At 52.2% G+C, this 20,394-nt stretch overlaps 42 non-coding genes across 42 annotated transcripts; 33 read left to right on the top strand and 9 right to left on the bottom strand.

The window, feature by feature from the left end:
* Positions 1-194: 194 nt before the first annotated feature.
* On the bottom strand, positions 195-266 carry Trnag-ucc (transfer RNA glycine (anticodon UCC)). Its single transcript has one exon. It is a non-coding gene; the product is annotated as a tRNA-Gly (tRNA).
* A 331-nt stretch (positions 267-597) lies between these two features.
* Positions 598-668, top strand: Trnag-gcc (transfer RNA glycine (anticodon GCC)). Its single transcript has one exon. It is a non-coding gene; the product is annotated as a tRNA-Gly (tRNA).
* A 293-nt stretch (positions 669-961) lies between these two features.
* Positions 962-1,034, top strand: Trnam-cau (transfer RNA methionine (anticodon CAU)). The gene has a single exon. It is a non-coding gene; the product is annotated as a tRNA-Met (tRNA).
* Positions 1,035-1,490: 456 nt separating this feature from the next.
* Positions 1,491-1,562, top strand: Trnae-uuc (transfer RNA glutamic acid (anticodon UUC)). The gene has a single exon. It is a non-coding gene; the product is annotated as a tRNA-Glu (tRNA).
* A 257-nt stretch (positions 1,563-1,819) lies between these two features.
* Trnai-aau (transfer RNA isoleucine (anticodon AAU)) lies at positions 1,820-1,893 on the top strand. The gene has a single exon. It is a non-coding gene; the product is annotated as a tRNA-Ile (tRNA).
* Positions 1,894-2,634: 741 nt separating this feature from the next.
* Positions 2,635-2,706, bottom strand: Trnag-ucc (transfer RNA glycine (anticodon UCC)). Its single transcript has one exon. It is a non-coding gene; the product is annotated as a tRNA-Gly (tRNA).
* Positions 2,707-3,037: 331 nt separating this feature from the next.
* On the top strand, positions 3,038-3,108 carry Trnag-gcc (transfer RNA glycine (anticodon GCC)). The gene has a single exon. It is a non-coding gene; the product is annotated as a tRNA-Gly (tRNA).
* Positions 3,109-3,401: 293 nt separating this feature from the next.
* On the top strand, positions 3,402-3,474 carry Trnam-cau (transfer RNA methionine (anticodon CAU)). Its single transcript has one exon. It is a non-coding gene; the product is annotated as a tRNA-Met (tRNA).
* A 456-nt stretch (positions 3,475-3,930) lies between these two features.
* On the top strand, positions 3,931-4,002 carry Trnae-uuc (transfer RNA glutamic acid (anticodon UUC)). Its single transcript has one exon. It is a non-coding gene; the product is annotated as a tRNA-Glu (tRNA).
* A 257-nt stretch (positions 4,003-4,259) lies between these two features.
* Positions 4,260-4,333, top strand: Trnai-aau (transfer RNA isoleucine (anticodon AAU)). The gene has a single exon. It is a non-coding gene; the product is annotated as a tRNA-Ile (tRNA).
* A 741-nt stretch (positions 4,334-5,074) lies between these two features.
* Trnag-ucc (transfer RNA glycine (anticodon UCC)) lies at positions 5,075-5,146 on the bottom strand. Its single transcript has one exon. It is a non-coding gene; the product is annotated as a tRNA-Gly (tRNA).
* A 331-nt stretch (positions 5,147-5,477) lies between these two features.
* Trnag-gcc (transfer RNA glycine (anticodon GCC)) lies at positions 5,478-5,548 on the top strand. The gene has a single exon. It is a non-coding gene; the product is annotated as a tRNA-Gly (tRNA).
* A 293-nt stretch (positions 5,549-5,841) lies between these two features.
* Trnam-cau (transfer RNA methionine (anticodon CAU)) lies at positions 5,842-5,914 on the top strand. The gene has a single exon. It is a non-coding gene; the product is annotated as a tRNA-Met (tRNA).
* A 456-nt stretch (positions 5,915-6,370) lies between these two features.
* Positions 6,371-6,442, top strand: Trnae-uuc (transfer RNA glutamic acid (anticodon UUC)). The gene has a single exon. It is a non-coding gene; the product is annotated as a tRNA-Glu (tRNA).
* Positions 6,443-6,699: 257 nt separating this feature from the next.
* Positions 6,700-6,773, top strand: Trnai-aau (transfer RNA isoleucine (anticodon AAU)). The gene has a single exon. It is a non-coding gene; the product is annotated as a tRNA-Ile (tRNA).
* A 741-nt stretch (positions 6,774-7,514) lies between these two features.
* Positions 7,515-7,586, bottom strand: Trnag-ucc (transfer RNA glycine (anticodon UCC)). Its single transcript has one exon. It is a non-coding gene; the product is annotated as a tRNA-Gly (tRNA).
* Positions 7,587-7,917: 331 nt separating this feature from the next.
* Positions 7,918-7,988, top strand: Trnag-gcc (transfer RNA glycine (anticodon GCC)). The gene has a single exon. It is a non-coding gene; the product is annotated as a tRNA-Gly (tRNA).
* A 293-nt stretch (positions 7,989-8,281) lies between these two features.
* On the top strand, positions 8,282-8,354 carry Trnam-cau (transfer RNA methionine (anticodon CAU)). The gene has a single exon. It is a non-coding gene; the product is annotated as a tRNA-Met (tRNA).
* Positions 8,355-8,810: 456 nt separating this feature from the next.
* Positions 8,811-8,882, top strand: Trnae-uuc (transfer RNA glutamic acid (anticodon UUC)). Its single transcript has one exon. It is a non-coding gene; the product is annotated as a tRNA-Glu (tRNA).
* A 257-nt stretch (positions 8,883-9,139) lies between these two features.
* Trnai-aau (transfer RNA isoleucine (anticodon AAU)) lies at positions 9,140-9,213 on the top strand. The gene has a single exon. It is a non-coding gene; the product is annotated as a tRNA-Ile (tRNA).
* Positions 9,214-9,954: 741 nt separating this feature from the next.
* Trnag-ucc (transfer RNA glycine (anticodon UCC)) lies at positions 9,955-10,026 on the bottom strand. Its single transcript has one exon. It is a non-coding gene; the product is annotated as a tRNA-Gly (tRNA).
* Positions 10,027-10,357: 331 nt separating this feature from the next.
* Positions 10,358-10,428, top strand: Trnag-gcc (transfer RNA glycine (anticodon GCC)). The gene has a single exon. It is a non-coding gene; the product is annotated as a tRNA-Gly (tRNA).
* Positions 10,429-10,721: 293 nt separating this feature from the next.
* Trnam-cau (transfer RNA methionine (anticodon CAU)) lies at positions 10,722-10,794 on the top strand. The gene has a single exon. It is a non-coding gene; the product is annotated as a tRNA-Met (tRNA).
* A 456-nt stretch (positions 10,795-11,250) lies between these two features.
* Trnae-uuc (transfer RNA glutamic acid (anticodon UUC)) lies at positions 11,251-11,322 on the top strand. Its single transcript has one exon. It is a non-coding gene; the product is annotated as a tRNA-Glu (tRNA).
* Positions 11,323-11,579: 257 nt separating this feature from the next.
* Positions 11,580-11,653, top strand: Trnai-aau (transfer RNA isoleucine (anticodon AAU)). The gene has a single exon. It is a non-coding gene; the product is annotated as a tRNA-Ile (tRNA).
* A 741-nt stretch (positions 11,654-12,394) lies between these two features.
* Trnag-ucc (transfer RNA glycine (anticodon UCC)) lies at positions 12,395-12,466 on the bottom strand. The gene has a single exon. It is a non-coding gene; the product is annotated as a tRNA-Gly (tRNA).
* Positions 12,467-12,797: 331 nt separating this feature from the next.
* Trnag-gcc (transfer RNA glycine (anticodon GCC)) lies at positions 12,798-12,868 on the top strand. Its single transcript has one exon. It is a non-coding gene; the product is annotated as a tRNA-Gly (tRNA).
* Positions 12,869-13,161: 293 nt separating this feature from the next.
* Trnam-cau (transfer RNA methionine (anticodon CAU)) lies at positions 13,162-13,234 on the top strand. The gene has a single exon. It is a non-coding gene; the product is annotated as a tRNA-Met (tRNA).
* A 456-nt stretch (positions 13,235-13,690) lies between these two features.
* On the top strand, positions 13,691-13,762 carry Trnae-uuc (transfer RNA glutamic acid (anticodon UUC)). The gene has a single exon. It is a non-coding gene; the product is annotated as a tRNA-Glu (tRNA).
* A 257-nt stretch (positions 13,763-14,019) lies between these two features.
* Positions 14,020-14,093, top strand: Trnai-aau (transfer RNA isoleucine (anticodon AAU)). The gene has a single exon. It is a non-coding gene; the product is annotated as a tRNA-Ile (tRNA).
* A 741-nt stretch (positions 14,094-14,834) lies between these two features.
* On the bottom strand, positions 14,835-14,906 carry Trnag-ucc (transfer RNA glycine (anticodon UCC)). Its single transcript has one exon. It is a non-coding gene; the product is annotated as a tRNA-Gly (tRNA).
* A 331-nt stretch (positions 14,907-15,237) lies between these two features.
* Positions 15,238-15,308, top strand: Trnag-gcc (transfer RNA glycine (anticodon GCC)). The gene has a single exon. It is a non-coding gene; the product is annotated as a tRNA-Gly (tRNA).
* A 293-nt stretch (positions 15,309-15,601) lies between these two features.
* Positions 15,602-15,674, top strand: Trnam-cau (transfer RNA methionine (anticodon CAU)). The gene has a single exon. It is a non-coding gene; the product is annotated as a tRNA-Met (tRNA).
* Positions 15,675-16,130: 456 nt separating this feature from the next.
* Positions 16,131-16,202, top strand: Trnae-uuc (transfer RNA glutamic acid (anticodon UUC)). Its single transcript has one exon. It is a non-coding gene; the product is annotated as a tRNA-Glu (tRNA).
* A 257-nt stretch (positions 16,203-16,459) lies between these two features.
* Positions 16,460-16,533, top strand: Trnai-aau (transfer RNA isoleucine (anticodon AAU)). Its single transcript has one exon. It is a non-coding gene; the product is annotated as a tRNA-Ile (tRNA).
* A 741-nt stretch (positions 16,534-17,274) lies between these two features.
* Positions 17,275-17,346, bottom strand: Trnag-ucc (transfer RNA glycine (anticodon UCC)). The gene has a single exon. It is a non-coding gene; the product is annotated as a tRNA-Gly (tRNA).
* A 331-nt stretch (positions 17,347-17,677) lies between these two features.
* Trnag-gcc (transfer RNA glycine (anticodon GCC)) lies at positions 17,678-17,748 on the top strand. Its single transcript has one exon. It is a non-coding gene; the product is annotated as a tRNA-Gly (tRNA).
* Positions 17,749-18,041: 293 nt separating this feature from the next.
* Positions 18,042-18,114, top strand: Trnam-cau (transfer RNA methionine (anticodon CAU)). Its single transcript has one exon. It is a non-coding gene; the product is annotated as a tRNA-Met (tRNA).
* A 456-nt stretch (positions 18,115-18,570) lies between these two features.
* Trnae-uuc (transfer RNA glutamic acid (anticodon UUC)) lies at positions 18,571-18,642 on the top strand. Its single transcript has one exon. It is a non-coding gene; the product is annotated as a tRNA-Glu (tRNA).
* Positions 18,643-18,900: 258 nt separating this feature from the next.
* Positions 18,901-18,974, top strand: Trnai-aau (transfer RNA isoleucine (anticodon AAU)). Its single transcript has one exon. It is a non-coding gene; the product is annotated as a tRNA-Ile (tRNA).
* A 741-nt stretch (positions 18,975-19,715) lies between these two features.
* Trnag-ucc (transfer RNA glycine (anticodon UCC)) lies at positions 19,716-19,787 on the bottom strand. Its single transcript has one exon. It is a non-coding gene; the product is annotated as a tRNA-Gly (tRNA).
* Positions 19,788-20,119: 332 nt separating this feature from the next.
* Trnag-gcc (transfer RNA glycine (anticodon GCC)) lies at positions 20,120-20,190 on the top strand. Its single transcript has one exon. It is a non-coding gene; the product is annotated as a tRNA-Gly (tRNA).
* The last annotated feature ends 204 nt before the right edge of the window (positions 20,191-20,394 follow it).

Below are 20,394 nucleotides of genomic sequence, written 5' to 3'. Positions count from 1 at the left end.
TGCTTGTCCTTCTGATATAGGCCGATTGGAGAGCGTCAGCTCTCGCGTCAGCCGAGCAAAGTCGAGACAAGTCGAGACTCAAGCGGAATCGACGCACACAATATAGGGTGGCCTGCAGCCAGTAAGAGGAGGAAAGAAACATTAATTTAATGACGCGTGGCAAAAGTACTCATACGCAGAAGTAAAACGCAGGCTGCGGTGGCCGGGAATCGAACCCGGATCAACTGCTTGGAAGGCAACTATGCTGACCATTACACCACCACCGCACGGTTTTCTTCCGCGCACGCCGCGCTGTGTCTGCTTCCCGCCTGTCGGCGGCGGCTGAAGGTGGTCGCAGCAGCAGGCGCATTACGGGGTAGGCGAGCGCATCCAGACAGCGTCTCTACGCACATTTCGCGTCCTTTGGCAAGAGTCGTCGCGTGCGTGCGCCGCAACACTACTTAGACGATCGCGTTCGGGCGTCATTTTTAAGCAGTGCAGCGCAGGATTCAGCGTTTGTAGCATTCTCTCGAGAGGATGCCACGGCGCTGGACGGCAGTCCCACTTTCCCTTCAGACGTCTGCCGCGGAAAGCACAAGGAAGCTGCAAACTAGCTGAGCATCGGTGGTTCAGTGGTAGAATGCTCGCCTGCCACGCGGGCGGCCCGGGTTCGATTCCCGGCCGATGCATCATTTTGTTTTTTCCCCGATAGTGGAGCTGCGTGTCCTTCGCACTCGAAGTGCGTGGGCCACGAGAATGAACCGCGGGATTCCGTGTGGAAACAACCAAACACGCAGCGCGCACGTCTTCTCGTTTGGACTCCTGCGTGCTATTGTGCATACTGGCGTCGGCCTATCATCGCAAGTTGCCTGCAGCGCCGGGAATGCACGTGTAGTAACAGAAAAAATGAGCCAGCAAGTGCAGACTCTCTACCACTAGTATTTGCTACTTGCCGAGATACCAGAAGGTTTGGCCATCACGTGCCTCGGTAGCGCAGTAGGCAGCGCGTAAGTCTCATAATCTTAAGGTCGTGAGTTCGATCCTCACCCGGGGCATTTAATTTACTTCCGTTCACAGCTAAATTGACGGCTCTGGGGTTGCGAAGGAGCAAAACAGCTTGTAGTTTGTTATCCATAAGGCTTCAACAACTCAGCGTGAAAATGCTTACTTCCCGTTATTACTACTTGCAGTTCTTTTGTGAAATTTTCAAGAAAAAATGTACTAGTAATAAAACTGAATTTCGTATGATATAACATGTAAAGTCACACAGTGTATGACCTGCTATATAATGACAGGCTGCAGGTCTTTACTTGCGAAATAAGTAAATAAATATTACTACTCACAGCTTTGCTTTTCCTCCTACCCCTGTAACAACGAGGCCAAAAGCAACGGACTGTGACTTTTGCCATGCGCGCCTCGGCATGGGAGAGCGAAAAGATGCTCGCAAACAGGGAAAGTGCGACACGGAAAGCCAGTGGAGGGGGTGTAAACCCCAAAAATAAGCGTGCGCGTCCGGTGTGGTCTAGTGGCTAGGATACCTGGCTTTCACCCAGGAGGCCCGGGTTCGATTCCCGGTACCGGAATGTAATTTTTTCGGAACAAATCACGACAAGTTTGGACCCTGCGAAATGCTGTTTCACGTCCTCCTCGCGTTATAGCTACTGGTTCATAAACGTGAGCTGAAAACAGTCGAGAGAAACGGGCACGCAATGAAATTACTACGAGCAGCGGAATAAAGGGAGAAGAGACCCTGGTCCACTGTTGGACTGCTACCATAGAAATGTTACCTGTAAATACGCAGAGCCACTCCGTCTAAGCGCTGGAAGACGGAGTGCACCGAGGCCCGTTAGCTCAGTTGGTTAGAGCGTCGTGCTAATAACGCGAAGGTCGTGGGTTCGATCCCCCCACGGGCCACTTCGATTTTACTACTTCAAAAAGGCAACGCCGATTTCCCCGGGCAAGTATGGTGACAAAGAAATCGTCACATTGTGTGGGAGCTGATAGGGGACCCGAAAGCGACTTGTCGGGACGCGCTAAAACACTTCACAGGTCACAGCACGCTGAACACACAGTTTGTCGTCCGATCACCGCTACTGCGCGACGCTGGGCGTTGTCAGTGCTTGGGCGGGTGACCGCCTGCGAACACAGGGCGCTGCCGACAGTTTCAATTCGTATTTCTCTTTTCTCGTCGGTTTCGGAGCTGCAGCGCTATTCGGTCTAGGGCACTGGCGCCACGTTTTGCCTCTCGGTATGCCAAGTCGCGCCGTGCGGCCACAGTGAAATGAAGGAGCGTGTTGTAAAATTTTCAACAAAGAAAAAAAGAAATGTGCTAGTAATAAAACTGAATTTGTCTGACAGAACATGTAAAATCACACAATGCACGATAACAGGCAGCAGGTCTTTACTTGAGGCATAAGTAATGTTGTGCCCGCCTCGCCATACCTCTCTCAGTCGTTTCGCGTGCTTGTCCTTCTGATATAGGCCGATTGGAGAGCGTCAGCTCTCGCGTCAGCCGAGCAAAGTCGAGACAAGTCGAGACTCAAGCGGAATCGACGCACACAATATAGGGTGGCCTGCAGCCAGTAAGAGGAGGAAAGAAACATTAATTTAATGACGCGTGGCAAAAGTACTCATACGCAGAAGTAAAACGCAGGCTGCGGTGGCCGGGAATCGAACCCGGATCAACTGCTTGGAAGGCAACTATGCTGACCATTACACCACCACCGCACGGTTTTCTTCCGCGCACGCCGCGCTGTGTCTGCTTCCCGCCTGTCGGCGGCGGCTGAAGGTGGTCGCAGCAGCAGGCGCATTACGGGGTAGGCGAGCGCATCCAGACAGCGTCTCTACGCACATTTCGCGTCCTTTGGCAAGAGTCGTCGCGTGCGTGCGCCGCAACACTACTTAGACGATCGCGTTCGGGCGTCATTTTTAAGCAGTGCAGCGCAGGATTCAGCGTTTGTAGCATTCTCTCGAGAGGATGCCACGGCGCTGGACGGCAGTCCCACTTTCCCTTCAGACGTCTGCCGCGGAAAGCACAAGGAAGCTGCAAACTAGCTGAGCATCGGTGGTTCAGTGGTAGAATGCTCGCCTGCCACGCGGGCGGCCCGGGTTCGATTCCCGGCCGATGCATCATTTTGTTTTTTCCCCGATAGTGGAGCTGCGTGTCCTTCGCACTCGAAGTGCGTGGGCCACGAGAATGAACCGCGGGATTCCGTGTGGAAACAACCAAACACGCAGCGCGCACGTCTTCTCGTTTGGACTCCTGCGTGCTATTGTGCATACTGGCGTCGGCCTATCATCGCAAGTTGCCTGCAGCGCCGGGAATGCACGTGTAGTAACAGAAAAAATGAGCCAGCAAGTGCAGACTCTCTACCACTAGTATTTGCTACTTGCCGAGATACCAGAAGGTTTGGCCATCACGTGCCTCGGTAGCGCAGTAGGCAGCGCGTAAGTCTCATAATCTTAAGGTCGTGAGTTCGATCCTCACCCGGGGCATTTAATTTACTTCCGTTCACAGCTAAATTGACGGCTCTGGGGTTGCGAAGGAGCAAAACAGCTTGTAGTTTGTTATCCATAAGGCTTCAACAACTCAGCGTGAAAATGCTTACTTCCCGTTATTACTACTTGCAGTTCTTTTGTGAAATTTTCAAGAAAAAATGTACTAGTAATAAAACTGAATTTCGTATGATATAACATGTAAAGTCACACAGTGTATGACCTGCTATATAATGACAGGCTGCAGGTCTTTACTTGCGAAATAAGTAAATAAATATTACTACTCACAGCTTTGCTTTTCCTCCTACCCCTGTAACAACGAGGCCAAAAGCAACGGACTGTGACTTTTGCCATGCGCGCCTCGGCATGGGAGAGCGAAAAGATGCTCGCAAACAGGGAAAGTGCGACACGGAAAGCCAGTGGAGGGGGTGTAAACCCCAAAAATAAGCGTGCGCGTCCGGTGTGGTCTAGTGGCTAGGATACCTGGCTTTCACCCAGGAGGCCCGGGTTCGATTCCCGGTACCGGAATGTAATTTTTTCGGAACAAATCACGACAAGTTTGGACCCTGCGAAATGCTGTTTCACGTCCTCCTCGCGTTATAGCTACTGGTTCATAAACGTGAGCTGAAAACAGTCGAGAGAAACGGGCACGCAATGAAATTACTACGAGCAGCGGAATAAAGGGAGAAGAGACCCTGGTCCACTGTTGGACTGCTACCATAGAAATGTTACCTGTAAATACGCAGAGCCACTCCGTCTAAGCGCTGGAAGACGGAGTGCACCGAGGCCCGTTAGCTCAGTTGGTTAGAGCGTCGTGCTAATAACGCGAAGGTCGTGGGTTCGATCCCCCCACGGGCCACTTCGATTTTACTACTTCAAAAAGGCAACGCCGATTTCCCCGGGCAAGTATGGTGACAAAGAAATCGTCACATTGTGTGGGAGCTGATAGGGGACCCGAAAGCGACTTGTCGGGACGCGCTAAAACACTTCACAGGTCACAGCACGCTGAACACACAGTTTGTCGTCCGATCACCGCTACTGCGCGACGCTGGGCGTTGTCAGTGCTTGGGCGGGTGACCGCCTGCGAACACAGGGCGCTGCCGACAGTTTCAATTCGTATTTCTCTTTTCTCGTCGGTTTCGGAGCTGCAGCGCTATTCGGTCTAGGGCACTGGCGCCACGTTTTGCCTCTCGGTATGCCAAGTCGCGCCGTGCGGCCACAGTGAAATGAAGGAGCGTGTTGTAAAATTTTCAACAAAGAAAAAAAGAAATGTGCTAGTAATAAAACTGAATTTGTCTGACAGAACATGTAAAATCACACAATGCACGATAACAGGCAGCAGGTCTTTACTTGAGGCATAAGTAATGTTGTGCCCGCCTCGCCATACCTCTCTCAGTCGTTTCGCGTGCTTGTCCTTCTGATATAGGCCGATTGGAGAGCGTCAGCTCTCGCGTCAGCCGAGCAAAGTCGAGACAAGTCGAGACTCAAGCGGAATCGACGCACACAATATAGGGTGGCCTGCAGCCAGTAAGAGGAGGAAAGAAACATTAATTTAATGACGCGTGGCAAAAGTACTCATACGCAGAAGTAAAACGCAGGCTGCGGTGGCCGGGAATCGAACCCGGATCAACTGCTTGGAAGGCAACTATGCTGACCATTACACCACCACCGCACGCTTTTCTTCCGCGCACGCCGCGCTGTGTCTGCTTCCCGCCTGTCGGCGGCGGCTGAAGGTGGTCGCAGCAGCAGGCGCATTACGGGGTAGGCGAGCGCATCCAGACAGCGTCTCTACGCACATTTCGCGTCCTTTGGCAAGAGTCGTCGCGTGCGTGCGCCGCAACACTACTTAGACGATCGCGTTCGGGCGTCATTTTTAAGCAGTGCAGCGCAGGATTCAGCGTTTGTAGCATTCTCTCGAGAGGATGCCACGGCGCTGGACGGCAGTCCCACTTTCCCTTCAGACGTCTGCCGCGGAAAGCACAAGGAAGCTGCAAACTAGCTGAGCATCGGTGGTTCAGTGGTAGAATGCTCGCCTGCCACGCGGGCGGCCCGGGTTCGATTCCCGGCCGATGCATCATTTTGTTTTTTCCCCGATAGTGGAGCTGCGTGTCCTTCGCACTCGAAGTGCGTGGGCCACGAGAATGAACCGCGGGATTCCGTGTGGAAACAACCAAACACGCAGCGCGCACGTCTTCTCGTTTGGACTCCTGCGTGCTATTGTGCATACTGGCGTCGGCCTATCATCGCAAGTTGCCTGCAGCGCCGGGAATGCACGTGTAGTAACAGAAAAAATGAGCCAGCAAGTGCAGACTCTCTACCACTAGTATTTGCTACTTGCCGAGATACCAGAAGGTTTGGCCATCACGTGCCTCGGTAGCGCAGTAGGCAGCGCGTAAGTCTCATAATCTTAAGGTCGTGAGTTCGATCCTCACCCGGGGCATTTAATTTACTTCCGTTCACAGCTAAATTGACGGCTCTGGGGTTGCGAAGGAGCAAAACAGCTTGTAGTTTGTTATCCATAAGGCTTCAACAACTCAGCGTGAAAATGCTTACTTCCCGTTATTACTACTTGCAGTTCTTTTGTGAAATTTTCAAGAAAAAATGTACTAGTAATAAAACTGAATTTCGTATGATATAACATGTAAAGTCACACAGTGTATGACCTGCTATATAATGACAGGCTGCAGGTCTTTACTTGCGAAATAAGTAAATAAATATTACTACTCACAGCTTTGCTTTTCCTCCTACCCCTGTAACAACGAGGCCAAAAGCAACGGACTGTGACTTTTGCCATGCGCGCCTCGGCATGGGAGAGCGAAAAGATGCTCGCAAACAGGGAAAGTGCGACACGGAAAGCCAGTGGAGGGGGTGTAAACCCCAAAAATAAGCGTGCGCGTCCGGTGTGGTCTAGTGGCTAGGATACCTGGCTTTCACCCAGGAGGCCCGGGTTCGATTCCCGGTACCGGAATGTAATTTTTTCGGAACAAATCACGACAAGTTTGGACCCTGCGAAATGCTGTTTCACGTCCTCCTCGCGTTATAGCTACTGGTTCATAAACGTGAGCTGAAAACAGTCGAGAGAAACGGGCACGCAATGAAATTACTACGAGCAGCGGAATAAAGGGAGAAGAGACCCTGGTCCACTGTTGGACTGCTACCATAGAAATGTTACCTGTAAATACGCAGAGCCACTCCGTCTAAGCGCTGGAAGACGGAGTGCACCGAGGCCCGTTAGCTCAGTTGGTTAGAGCGTCGTGCTAATAACGCGAAGGTCGTGGGTTCGATCCCCCCACGGGCCACTTCGATTTTACTACTTCAAAAAGGCAACGCCGATTTCCCCGGGCAAGTATGGTGACAAAGAAATCGTCACATTGTGTGGGAGCTGATAGGGGACCCGAAAGCGACTTGTCGGGACGCGCTAAAACACTTCACAGGTCACAGCACGCTGAACACACAGTTTGTCGTCCGATCACCGCTACTGCGCGACGCTGGGCGTTGTCAGTGCTTGGGCGGGTGACCGCCTGCGAACACAGGGCGCTGCCGACAGTTTCAATTCGTATTTCTCTTTTCTCGTCGGTTTCGGAGCTGCAGCGCTATTCGGTCTAGGGCACTGGCGCCACGTTTTGCCTCTCGGTATGCCAAGTCGCGCCGTGCGGCCACAGTGAAATGAAGGAGCGTGTTGTAAAATTTTCAACAAAGAAAAAAAGAAATGTGCTAGTAATAAAACTGAATTTGTCTGACAGAACATGTAAAATCACACAATGCACGATAACAGGCAGCAGGTCTTTACTTGAGGCATAAGTAATGTTGTGCCCGCCTCGCCATACCTCTCTCAGTCGTTTCGCGTGCTTGTCCTTCTGATATAGGCCGATTGGAGAGCGTCAGCTCTCGCGTCAGCCGAGCAAAGTCGAGACAAGTCGAGACTCAAGCGGAATCGACGCACACAATATAGGGTGGCCTGCAGCCAGTAAGAGGAGGAAAGAAACATTAATTTAATGACGCGTGGCAAAAGTACTCATACGCAGAAGTAAAACGCAGGCTGCGGTGGCCGGGAATCGAACCCGGATCAACTGCTTGGAAGGCAACTATGCTGACCATTACACCACCACCGCACGCTTTTCTTCCGCGCACGCCGCGCTGTGTCTGCTTCCCGCCTGTCGGCGGCGGCTGAAGGTGGTCGCAGCAGCAGGCGCATTACGGGGTAGGCGAGCGCATCCAGACAGCGTCTCTACGCACATTTCGCGTCCTTTGGCAAGAGTCGTCGCGTGCGTGCGCCGCAACACTACTTAGACGATCGCGTTCGGGCGTCATTTTTAAGCAGTGCAGCGCAGGATTCAGCGTTTGTAGCATTCTCTCGAGAGGATGCCACGGCGCTGGACGGCAGTCCCACTTTCCCTTCAGACGTCTGCCGCGGAAAGCACAAGGAAGCTGCAAACTAGCTGAGCATCGGTGGTTCAGTGGTAGAATGCTCGCCTGCCACGCGGGCGGCCCGGGTTCGATTCCCGGCCGATGCATCATTTTGTTTTTTCCCCGATAGTGGAGCTGCGTGTCCTTCGCACTCGAAGTGCGTGGGCCACGAGAATGAACCGCGGGATTCCGTGTGGAAACAACCAAACACGCAGCGCGCACGTCTTCTCGTTTGGACTCCTGCGTGCTATTGTGCATACTGGCGTCGGCCTATCATCGCAAGTTGCCTGCAGCGCCGGGAATGCACGTGTAGTAACAGAAAAAATGAGCCAGCAAGTGCAGACTCTCTACCACTAGTATTTGCTACTTGCCGAGATACCAGAAGGTTTGGCCATCACGTGCCTCGGTAGCGCAGTAGGCAGCGCGTAAGTCTCATAATCTTAAGGTCGTGAGTTCGATCCTCACCCGGGGCATTTAATTTACTTCCGTTCACAGCTAAATTGACGGCTCTGGGGTTGCGAAGGAGCAAAACAGCTTGTAGTTTGTTATCCATAAGGCTTCAACAACTCAGCGTGAAAATGCTTACTTCCCGTTATTACTACTTGCAGTTCTTTTGTGAAATTTTCAAGAAAAAATGTACTAGTAATAAAACTGAATTTCGTATGATATAACATGTAAAGTCACACAGTGTATGACCTGCTATATAATGACAGGCTGCAGGTCTTTACTTGCGAAATAAGTAAATAAATATTACTACTCACAGCTTTGCTTTTCCTCCTACCCCTGTAACAACGAGGCCAAAAGCAACGGACTGTGACTTTTGCCATGCGCGCCTCGGCATGGGAGAGCGAAAAGATGCTCGCAAACAGGGAAAGTGCGACACGGAAAGCCAGTGGAGGGGGTGTAAACCCCAAAAATAAGCGTGCGCGTCCGGTGTGGTCTAGTGGCTAGGATACCTGGCTTTCACCCAGGAGGCCCGGGTTCGATTCCCGGTACCGGAATGTAATTTTTTCGGAACAAATCACGACAAGTTTGGACCCTGCGAAATGCTGTTTCACGTCCTCCTCGCGTTATAGCTACTGGTTCATAAACGTGAGCTGAAAACAGTCGAGAGAAACGGGCACGCAATGAAATTACTACGAGCAGCGGAATAAAGGGAGAAGAGACCCTGGTCCACTGTTGGACTGCTACCATAGAAATGTTACCTGTAAATACGCAGAGCCACTCCGTCTAAGCGCTGGAAGACGGAGTGCACCGAGGCCCGTTAGCTCAGTTGGTTAGAGCGTCGTGCTAATAACGCGAAGGTCGTGGGTTCGATCCCCCCACGGGCCACTTCGATTTTACTACTTCAAAAAGGCAACGCCGATTTCCCCGGGCAAGTATGGTGACAAAGAAATCGTCACATTGTGTGGGAGCTGATAGGGGACCCGAAAGCGACTTGTCGGGACGCGCTAAAACACTTCACAGGTCACAGCACGCTGAACACACAGTTTGTCGTCCGATCACCGCTACTGCGCGACGCTGGGCGTTGTCAGTGCTTGGGCGGGTGACCGCCTGCGAACACAGGGCGCTGCCGACAGTTTCAATTCGTATTTCTCTTTTCTCGTCGGTTTCGGAGCTGCAGCGCTATTCGGTCTAGGGCACTGGCGCCACGTTTTGCCTCTCGGTATGCCAAGTCGCGCCGTGCGGCCACAGTGAAATGAAGGAGCGTGTTGTAAAATTTTCAACAAAGAAAAAAAGAAATGTGCTAGTAATAAAACTGAATTTGTCTGACAGAACATGTAAAATCACACAATGCACGATAACAGGCAGCAGGTCTTTACTTGAGGCATAAGTAATGTTGTGCCCGCCTCGCCATACCTCTCTCAGTCGTTTCGCGTGCTTGTCCTTCTGATATAGGCCGATTGGAGAGCGTCAGCTCTCGCGTCAGCCGAGCAAAGTCGAGACAAGTCGAGACTCAAGCGGAATCGACGCACACAATATAGGGTGGCCTGCAGCCAGTAAGAGGAGGAAAGAAACATTAATTTAATGACGCGTGGCAAAAGTACTCATACGCAGAAGTAAAACGCAGGCTGCGGTGGCCGGGAATCGAACCCGGATCAACTGCTTGGAAGGCAACTATGCTGACCATTACACCACCACCGCACGCTTTTCTTCCGCGCACGCCGCGCTGTGTCTGCTTCCCGCCTGTCGGCGGCGGCTGAAGGTGGTCGCAGCAGCAGGCGCATTACGGGGTAGGCGAGCGCATCCAGACAGCGTCTCTACGCACATTTCGCGTCCTTTGGCAAGAGTCGTCGCGTGCGTGCGCCGCAACACTACTTAGACGATCGCGTTCGGGCGTCATTTTTAAGCAGTGCAGCGCAGGATTCAGCGTTTGTAGCATTCTCTCGAGAGGATGCCACGGCGCTGGACGGCAGTCCCACTTTCCCTTCAGACGTCTGCCGCGGAAAGCACAAGGAAGCTGCAAACTAGCTGAGCATCGGTGGTTCAGTGGTAGAATGCTCGCCTGCCACGCGGGCGGCCCGGGTTCGATTCCCGGCCGATGCATCATTTTGTTTTTTCCCCGATAGTGGAGCTGCGTGTCCTTCGCACTCGAAGTGCGTGGGCCACGAGAATGAACCGCGGGATTCCGTGTGGAAACAACCAAACACGCAGCGCGCACGTCTTCTCGTTTGGACTCCTGCGTGCTATTGTGCATACTGGCGTCGGCCTATCATCGCAAGTTGCCTGCAGCGCCGGGAATCCACGTGTAGTAACAGAAAAAATGAGCCAGCAAGTGCAGACTCTCTACCACTAGTATTTGCTACTTGCCGAGATACCAGAAGGTTTGGCCATCACGTGCCTCGGTAGCGCAGTAGGCAGCGCGTAAGTCTCATAATCTTAAGGTCGTGAGTTCGATCCTCACCCGGGGCATTTAATTTACTTCCGTTCACAGCTAAATTGACGGCTCTGGGGTTGCGAAGGAGCAAAACAGCTTGTAGTTTGTTATCCATAAGGCTTCAACAACTCAGCGTGAAAATGCTTACTTCCCGTTATTACTACTTGCAGTTCTTTTGTGAAATTTTCAAGAAAAAATGTACTAGTAATAAAACTGAATTTCGTATGATATAACATGTAAAGTCACACAGTGTATGACCTGCTATATAATGACAGGCTGCAGGTCTTTACTTGCGAAATAAGTAAATAAATATTACTACTCACAGCTTTGCTTTTCCTCCTACCCCTGTAACAACGAGGCCAAAAGCAACGGACTGTGACTTTTGCCATGCGCGCCTCGGCATGGGAGAGCGAAAAGATGCTCGCAAACAGGGAAAGTGCGACACGGAAAGCCAGTGGAGGGGGTGTAAACCCCAAAAATAAGCGTGCGCGTCCGGTGTGGTCTAGTGGCTAGGATACCTGGCTTTCACCCAGGAGGCCCGGGTTCGATTCCCGGTACCGGAATGTAATTTTTTCGGAACAAATCACGACAAGTTTGGACCCTGCGAAATGCTGTTTCACGTCCTCCTCGCGTTATAGCTACTGGTTCATAAACGTGAGCTGAAAACAGTCGAGAGAAACGGGCACGCAATGAAATTACTACGAGCAGCGGAATAAAGGGAGAAGAGACCCTGGTCCACTGTTGGACTGCTACCATAGAAATGTTACCTGTAAATACGCAGAGCCACTCCGTCTAAGCGCTGGAAGACGGAGTGCACCGAGGCCCGTTAGCTCAGTTGGTTAGAGCGTCGTGCTAATAACGCGAAGGTCGTGGGTTCGATCCCCCCACGGGCCACTTCGATTTTACTACTTCAAAAAGGCAACGCCGATTTCCCCGGGCAAGTATGGTGACAAAGAAATCGTCACATTGTGTGGGAGCTGATAGGGGACCCGAAAGCGACTTGTCGGGACGCGCTAAAACACTTCACAGGTCACAGCACGCTGAACACACAGTTTGTCGTCCGATCACCGCTACTGCGCGACGCTGGGCGTTGTCAGTGCTTGGGCGGGTGACCGCCTGCGAACACAGGGCGCTGCCGACAGTTTCAATTCGTATTTCTCTTTTCTCGTCGGTTTCGGAGCTGCAGCGCTATTCGGTCTAGGGCACTGGCGCCACGTTTTGCCTCTCGGTATGCCAAGTCGCGCCGTGCGGCCACAGTGAAATGAAGGAGCGTGTTGTAAAATTTTCAACAAAGAAAAAAAGAAATGTGCTAGTAATAAAACTGAATTTGTCTGACAGAACATGTAAAATCACACAATGCACGATAACAGGCAGCAGGTCTTTACTTGAGGCATAAGTAATGTTGTGCCCGCCTCGCCATACCTCTCTCAGTCGTTTCGCGTGCTTGTCCTTCTGATATAGGCCGATTGGAGAGCGTCAGCTCTCGCGTCAGCCGAGCAAAGTCGAGACAAGTCGAGACTCAAGCGGAATCGACGCACACAATATAGGGTGGCCTGCAGCCAGTAAGAGGAGGAAAGAAACATTAATTTAATGACGCGTGGCAAAAGTACTCATACGCAGAAGTAAAACGCAGGCTGCGGTGGCCGGGAATCGAACCCGGATCAACTGCTTGGAAGGCAACTATGCTGACCATTACACCACCACCGCACGCTTTTCTTCCGCGCACGCCGCGCTGTGTCTGCTTCCCGCCTGTCGGCGGCGGCTGAAGGTGGTCGCAGCAGCAGGCGCATTACGGGGTAGGCGAGCGCATCCAGACAGCGTCTCTACGCACATTTCGCGTCCTTTGGCAAGAGTCGTCGCGTGCGTGCGCCGCAACACTACTTAGACGATCGCGTTCGGGCGTCATTTTTAAGCAGTGCAGCGCAGGATTCAGCGTTTGTAGCATTCTCTCGAGAGGATGCCACGGCGCTGGACGGCAGTCCCACTTTCCCTTCAGACGTCTGCCGCGGAAAGCACAAGGAAGCTGCAAACTAGCTGAGCATCGGTGGTTCAGTGGTAGAATGCTCGCCTGCCACGCGGGCGGCCCGGGTTCGATTCCCGGCCGATGCATCATTTTGTTTTTTCCCCGATAGTGGAGCTGCGTGTCCTTCGCACTCGAAGTGCGTGGGCCACGAGAATGAACCGCGGGATTCCGTGTGGAAACAACCAAACACGCAGCGCGCACGTCTTCTCGTTTGGACTCCTGCGTGCTATTGTGCATACTGGCGTCGGCCTATCATCGCAAGTTGCCTGCAGCGCCGGGAATGCACGTGTAGTAACAGAAAAAATGAGCCAGCAAGTGCAGACTCTCTACCACTAGTATTTGCTACTTGCCGAGATACCAGAAGGTTTGGCCATCACGTGCCTCGGTAGCGCAGTAGGCAGCGCGTAAGTCTCATAATCTTAAGGTCGTGAGTTCGATCCTCACCCGGGGCATTTAATTTACTTCCGTTCACAGCTAAATTGACGGCTCTGGGGTTGCGAAGGAGCAAAACAGCTTGTAGTTTGTTATCCATAAGGCTTCAACAACTCAGCGTGAAAATGCTTACTTCCCGTTATTACTACTTGCAGTTCTTTTGTGAAATTTTCAAGAAAAAATGTACTAGTAATAAAACTGAATTTCGTATGATATAACATGTAAAGTCACACAGTGTATGACCTGCTATATAATGACAGGCTGCAGGTCTTTACTTGCGAAATAAGTAAATAAATATTACTACTCACAGCTTTGCTTTTCCTCCTACCCCTGTAACAACGAGGCCAAAAGCAACGGACTGTGACTTTTGCCATGCGCGCCTCGGCATGGGAGAGCGAAAAGATGCTCGCAAACAGGGAAAGTGCGACACGGAAAGCCAGTGGAGGGGGTGTAAACCCCAAAAATAAGCGTGCGCGTCCGGTGTGGTCTAGTGGCTAGGATACCTGGCTTTCACCCAGGAGGCCCGGGTTCGATTCCCGGTACCGGAATGTAATTTTTTCGGAACAAATCACGACAAGTTTGGACCCTGCGAAATGCTGTTTCACGTCCTCCTCGCGTTATAGCTACTGGTTCATAAACGTGAGCTGAAAACAGTCGAGAGAAACGGGCACGCAATGAAATTACTACGAGCAGCGGAATAAAGGGAGAAGAGACCCTGGTCCACTGTTGGACTGCTACCATAGAAATGTTACCTGTAAATACGCAGAGCCACTCCGTCTAAGCGCTGGAAGACGGAGTGCACCGAGGCCCGTTAGCTCAGTTGGTTAGAGCGTCGTGCTAATAACGCGAAGGTCGTGGGTTCGATCCCCCCACGGGCCACTTCGATTTTACTACTTCAAAAAGGCAACGCCGATTTCCCCGGGCAAGTATGGTGACAAAGAAATCGTCACATTGTGTGGGAGCTGATAGGGGACCCGAAAGCGACTTGTCGGGACGCGCTAAAACACTTCACAGGTCACAGCACGCTGAACACACAGTTTGTCGTCCGATCACCGCTACTGCGCGACGCTGGGCGTTGTCAGTGCTTGGGCGGGTGACCGCCTGCGAACACAGGGCGCTGCCGACAGTTTCAATTCGTATTTCTCTTTTCTCGTCGGTTTCGGAGCTGCAGCGCTATTCGGTCTAGGGCACTGGCGCCACGTTTTGCCTCTCGGTATGCCAAGTCGCGCCGTGCGGCCACAGTGAAATGAAGGAGCGTGTTGTAAAATTTTCAACAAAGAAAAAAAGAAATGTGCTAGTAATAAAACTGAATTTGTCTGACAGAACATGTAAAATCACACAATGCACGATAACAGGCAGCAGGTCTTTACTTGAGGCATAAGTAATGTTGTGCCCGCCTCGCCATACCTCTCTCAGTCGTTTCGCGTGCTTGTCCTTCTGATATAGGCCGATTGGAGAGCGTCAGCTCTCGCGTCAGCCGAGCAAAGTCGAGACAAGTCGAGACTCAAGCGGAATCGACGCACACAATATAGGGTGGCCTGCAGCCAGTAAGAGGAGGAAAGAAACATTAATTTAATGACGCGTGGCAAAAGTACTCATACGCAGAAGTAAAACGCAGGCTGCGGTGGCCGGGAATCGAACCCGGATCAACTGCTTGGAAGGCAACTATGCTGACCATTACACCACCACCGCACGGTTTTCTTCCGCGCACGCCGCGCTGTGTCTGCTTCCCGCCTGTCGGCGGCGGCTGAAGGTGGTCGCAGCAGCAGGCGCATTACGGGGTAGGCGAGCGCATCCAGACAGCGTCTCTACGCACATTTCGCGTCCTTTGGCAAGAGTCGTCGCGTGCGTGCGCCGCAACACTACTTAGACGATCGCGTTCGGGCGTCATTTTTAAGCAGTGCAGCGCAGGATTCAGCGTTTGTAGCATTCTCTCGAGAGGATGCCACGGCGCTGGACGGCAGTCCCACTTTCCCTTCAGACGTCTGCCGCGGAGAGCACAAGGAAGCTGCAAACTAGCTGAGCATCGGTGGTTCAGTGGTAGAATGCTCGCCTGCCACGCGGGCGGCCCGGGTTCGATTCCCGGCCGATGCATCATTTTGTTTTTTCCCCGATAGTGGAGCTGCGTGTCCTTCGCACTCGAAGTGCGTGGGCCACGAGAATGAACCGCGGGATTCCGTGTGGAAACAACCAAACACGCAGCGCGCACGTCTTCTCGTTTGGACTCCTGCGTGCTATTGTGCATACTGGCGTCGGCCTATCATCGCAAGTTGCCTGCAGCGCCGGGAATGCACGTGTAGTAACAGAAAAAATGAGCCAGCAAGTGCAGACTCTCTACCACTAGTATTTGCTACTTGCCGAGATACCAGAAGGTTTGGCCATCACGTGCCTCGGTAGCGCAGTAGGCAGCGCGTAAGTCTCATAATCTTAAGGTCGTGAGTTCGATCCTCACCCGGGGCATTTAATTTACTTCCGTTCACAGCTAAATTGACGGCTCTGGGGTTGCGAAGGAGCAAAACAGCTTGTAGTTTGTTATCCATAAGGCTTCAACAACTCAGCGTGAAAATGCTTACTTCCCGTTATTACTACTTGCAGTTCTTTTGTGAAATTTTCAAGAAAAAATGTACTAGTAATAAAACTGAATTTCGTATGATATAACATGTAAAGTCACACAGTGTATGACCTGCTATATAATGACAGGCTGCAGGTCTTTACTTGCGAAATAAGTAAATAAATATTACTACTCACAGCTTTGCTTTTCCTCCTACCCCTGTAACAACGAGGCCAAAAGCAACGGACTGTGACTTTTGCCATGCGCGCCTCGGCATGGGAGAGCGAAAAGATGCTCGCAAACAGGGAAAGTGCGACACGGAAAGCCAGTGGAGGGGGTGTAAACCCCAAAAATAAGCGTGCGCGTCCGGTGTGGTCTAGTGGCTAGGATACCTGGCTTTCACCCAGGAGGCCCGGGTTCGATTCCCGGTACCGGAATGTAATTTTTTCGGAACAAATCACGACAAGTTTGGACCCTGCGAAATGCTGTTTCACGTCCTCCTCGCGTTATAGCTACTGGTTCATAAACGTGAGCTGAAAACAGTCGAGAGAAACGGGCACGCAATGAAATTACTACGAGCAGCGGAATAAAGGGAGAAGAGACCCTGGTCCACTGTTGGACTGCTACCATAGAAATGTTACCTGTAAATACGCAGAGCCACTCCGTCTAAGCGCTGGAAGACGGAGTGCACCGAGGCCCGTTAGCTCAGTTGGTTAGAGCGTCGTGCTAATAACGCGAAGGTCGTGGGTTCGATCCCCCCACGGGCCACTTCGATTTTACTACTTCAAAAAGGCAACGCCGATTTCCCCGGGCAAGTATGGTGACAAAGAAATCGTCACATTGTGTGGGAGCTGATAGGGGACCCGAAAGCGACTTGTCGGGACGCGCTAAAACACTTCACAGGTCACAGCACGCTGAACACACAGTTTGTCGTCCGATCACCGCTACTGCGCGACGCTGGGCGTTGTCAGTGCTTGGGCGGGTGACCGCCTGCGAACACAGGGCGCTGCCGACAGTTTCAATTCGTATTTCTCTTTTCTCGTCGGTTTCGGAGCTGCAGCGCTATTCGGTCTAGGGCACTGGCGCCACGTTTTGCCTCTCGGTATGCCAAGTCGCGCCGTGCGGCCACAGTGAAATGAAGGAGCGTGTTGTAAAATTTTCAACAAAGAAAAAAAGAAATGTGCTAGTAATAAAACTGAATTTGTCTGACAGAACATGTAAAATCACACAATGCACGATAACAGGCAGCAGGTCTTTACTTGAGGCATAAGTAATGTTGTGCCCGCCTCGCCATACCTCTCTCAGTCGTTTCGCGTGCTTGTCCTTCTGATATAGGCCGATTGGAGAGCGTCAGCTCTCGCGTCAGCCGAGCAAAGTCGAGACAAGTCGAGACTCAAGCGGAATCGACGCACACAATATAGGGTGGCCTGCAGCCAGTAAGAGGAGGAAAGAAACATTAATTTAATGACGCGTGGCAAAAGTACTCATACGCAGAAGTAAAACGCAGGCTGCGGTGGCCGGGAATCGAACCCGGATCAACTGCTTGGAAGGCAACTATGCTGACCATTACACCACCACCGCACGGTTTTCTTCCGCGCACGCCGCGCTGTGTCTGCTTCCCGCCTGTCGGCGGCGGCTGAAGGTGGTCGCAGCAGCAGGCGCATTACGGGGTAGGCGAGCGCATCCAGACAGCGTCTCTACGCACATTTCGCGTCCTTTGGCAAGAGTCGTCGCGTGCGTGCGCCGCAACACTACTTAGACGATCGCGTTCGGGCGTCATTTTTAAGCAGTGCAGCGCAGGATTCAGCGTTTGTAGCATTCTCTCGAGAGGATGCCACGGCGCTGGACGGCAGTCCCACTTTCCCTTCAGACGTCTGCCGCGGAAAGCACAAGGAAGCTGCAAACTAGCTGAGCATCGGTGGTTCAGTGGTAGAATGCTCGCCTGCCACGCGGGCGGCCCGGGTTCGATTCCCGGCCGATGCATCATTTTGTTTTTTCCCCGATAGTGGAGCTGCGTGTCCTTCGCACTCGAAGTGCGTGGGCCACGAGAATGAACCGCGGGATTCCGTGTGGAAACAACCAAACACGCAGCGCGCACGTCTTCTCGTTTGGACTCCTGCGTGCTATTGTGCATACTGGCGTCGGCCTATCATCGCAAGTTGCCTGCAGCGCCGGGAATGCACGTGTAGTAACAGAAAAAATGAGCCAGCAAGTGCAGACTCTCTACCACTAGTATTTGCTACTTGCCGAGATACCAGAAGGTTTGGCCATCACGTGCCTCGGTAGCGCAGTAGGCAGCGCGTAAGTCTCATAATCTTAAGGTCGTGAGTTCGATCCTCACCCGGGGCATTTAATTTACTTCCGTTCACAGCTAAATTGACGGCTCTGGGGTTGCGAAGGAGCAAAACAGCTTGTAGTTTGTTATCCATAAGGCTTCAACAACTCAGCGTGAAAATGCTTACTTCCCGTTATTACTACTTGCAGTTCTTTTGTGAAATTTTCAAGAAAAAATGTACTAGTAATAAAACTGAATTTCGTATGATATAACATGTAAAGTCACACAGTGTATGACCTGCTATATAATGACAGGCTGCAGGTCTTTACTTGCGAAATAAGTAAATAAATATTACTACTCACAGCTTTGCTTTTCCTCCTACCCCTGTAACAACGAGGCCAAAAGCAACGGACTGTGACTTTTGCCATGCGCGCCTCGGCATGGGAGAGCGAAAAGATGCTCGCAAACAGGGAAAGTGCGACACGGAAAGCCAGTGGAGGGGGTGTAAACCCCAAAAATAAGCGTGCGCGTCCGGTGTGGTCTAGTGGCTAGGATACCTGGCTTTCACCCAGGAGGCCCGGGTTCGATTCCCGGTACCGGAATGTAATTTTTTCGGAACAAATCACGACAAGTTTGGACCCTGCGAAATGCTGTTTCACGTCCTCCTCGCGTTATAGCTACTGGTTCATAAACGTGAGCTGAAAACAGTCGAGAGAAACGGGCACGCAATGAAATTACTACGAGCAGCGGAATAAAGGGAGAAGAGACCCTGGTCCACTGTTGGGACTGCTACCATAGAAATGTTACCTGTAAATACGCAGAGCCACTCCGTCTAAGCGCTGGAAGACGGAGTGCACCGAGGCCCGTTAGCTCAGTTGGTTAGAGCGTCGTGCTAATAACGCGAAGGTCGTGGGTTCGATCCCCCCACGGGCCACTTCGATTTTACTACTTCAAAAAGGCAACGCCGATTTCCCCGGGCAAGTATGGTGACAAAGAAATCGTCACATTGTGTGGGAGCTGATAGGGGACCCGAAAGCGACTTGTCGGGACGCGCTAAAACACTTCACAGGTCACAGCACGCTGAACACACAGTTTGTCGTCCGATCACCGCTACTGCGCGACGCTGGGCGTTGTCAGTGCTTGGGCGGGTGACCGCCTGCGAACACAGGGCGCTGCCGACAGTTTCAATTCGTATTTCTCTTTTCTCGTCGGTTTCGGAGCTGCAGCGCTATTCGGTCTAGGGCACTGGCGCCACGTTTTGCCTCTCGGTATGCCAAGTCGCGCCGTGCGGCCACAGTGAAATGAAGGAGCGTGTTGTAAAATTTTCAACAAAGAAAAAAAGAAATGTGCTAGTAATAAAACTGAATTTGTCTGACAGAACATGTAAAATCACACAATGCACGATAACAGGCAGCAGGTCTTTACTTGAGGCATAAGTAATGTTGTGCCCGCCTCGCCATACCTCTCTCAGTCGTTTCGCGTGCTTGTCCTTCTGATATAGGCCGATTGGAGAGCGTCAGCTCTCGCGTCAGCCGAGCAAAGTCGAGACAAGTCGAGACTCAAGCGGAATCGACGCACACAATATAGGGTGGCCTGCAGCCAGTAAGAGGAGGAAAGAAACATTAATTTAATGACGCGTGGCAAAAGTACTCATACGCAGAAGTAAAACGCAGGCTGCGGTGGCCGGGAATCGAACCCGGATCAACTGCTTGGAAGGCAACTATGCTGACCATTACACCACCACCGCACGCCTTTTCTTCCGCGCACGCCGCGCTGTGTCTGCTTCCCGCCTGTCGGCGGCGGCTGAAGGTGGTCGCAGCAGCAGGCGCATTACGGGGTAGGCGAGCGCATCCAGACAGCGTCTCTACGCACATTTCGCGTCCTTTGGCAAGAGTCGTCGCGTGCGTGCGCCGCAACACTACTTAGACGATCGCGTTCGGGCGTCATTTTTAAGCAGTGCAGCGCAGGATTCAGCGTTTGTAGCATTCTCTCGAGAGGATGCCACGGCGCTGGACGGCAGTCCCACTTTCCCTTCAGACGTCTGCCGCGGAAAGCACAAGGAAGCTGCAAACTAGCTGAGCATCGGTGGTTCAGTGGTAGAATGCTCGCCTGCCACGCGGGCGGCCCGGGTTCGATTCCCGGCCGATGCATCATTTTGTTTTTTCCCCGATAGTGGAGCTGCGTGTCCTTCGCACTCGAAGTGCGTGGGCCACGAGAATGAACCGCGGGATTCCGTGTGGAAACAACCAAACACGCAGCGCGCACGTCTTCTCGTTTGGACTCCTGCGTGCTATTGTGCATACTGGCGTCGGCCTATCATCGCAAGTTGCCTGCAGCATCTGTCTCGCGTGTGT

The sequence above is a fragment of the Schistocerca gregaria genome, chromosome 2 (genome assembly GCF_023897955.1).
Source record: "Schistocerca gregaria isolate iqSchGreg1 chromosome 2, iqSchGreg1.2, whole genome shotgun sequence".
Taxonomy (NCBI): domain Eukaryota; kingdom Metazoa; phylum Arthropoda; class Insecta; order Orthoptera; family Acrididae; genus Schistocerca; species Schistocerca gregaria.
Note: the sequence above shows the minus strand (reverse complement) of the source record. Positions and strands in the feature narration are given on the sequence as shown.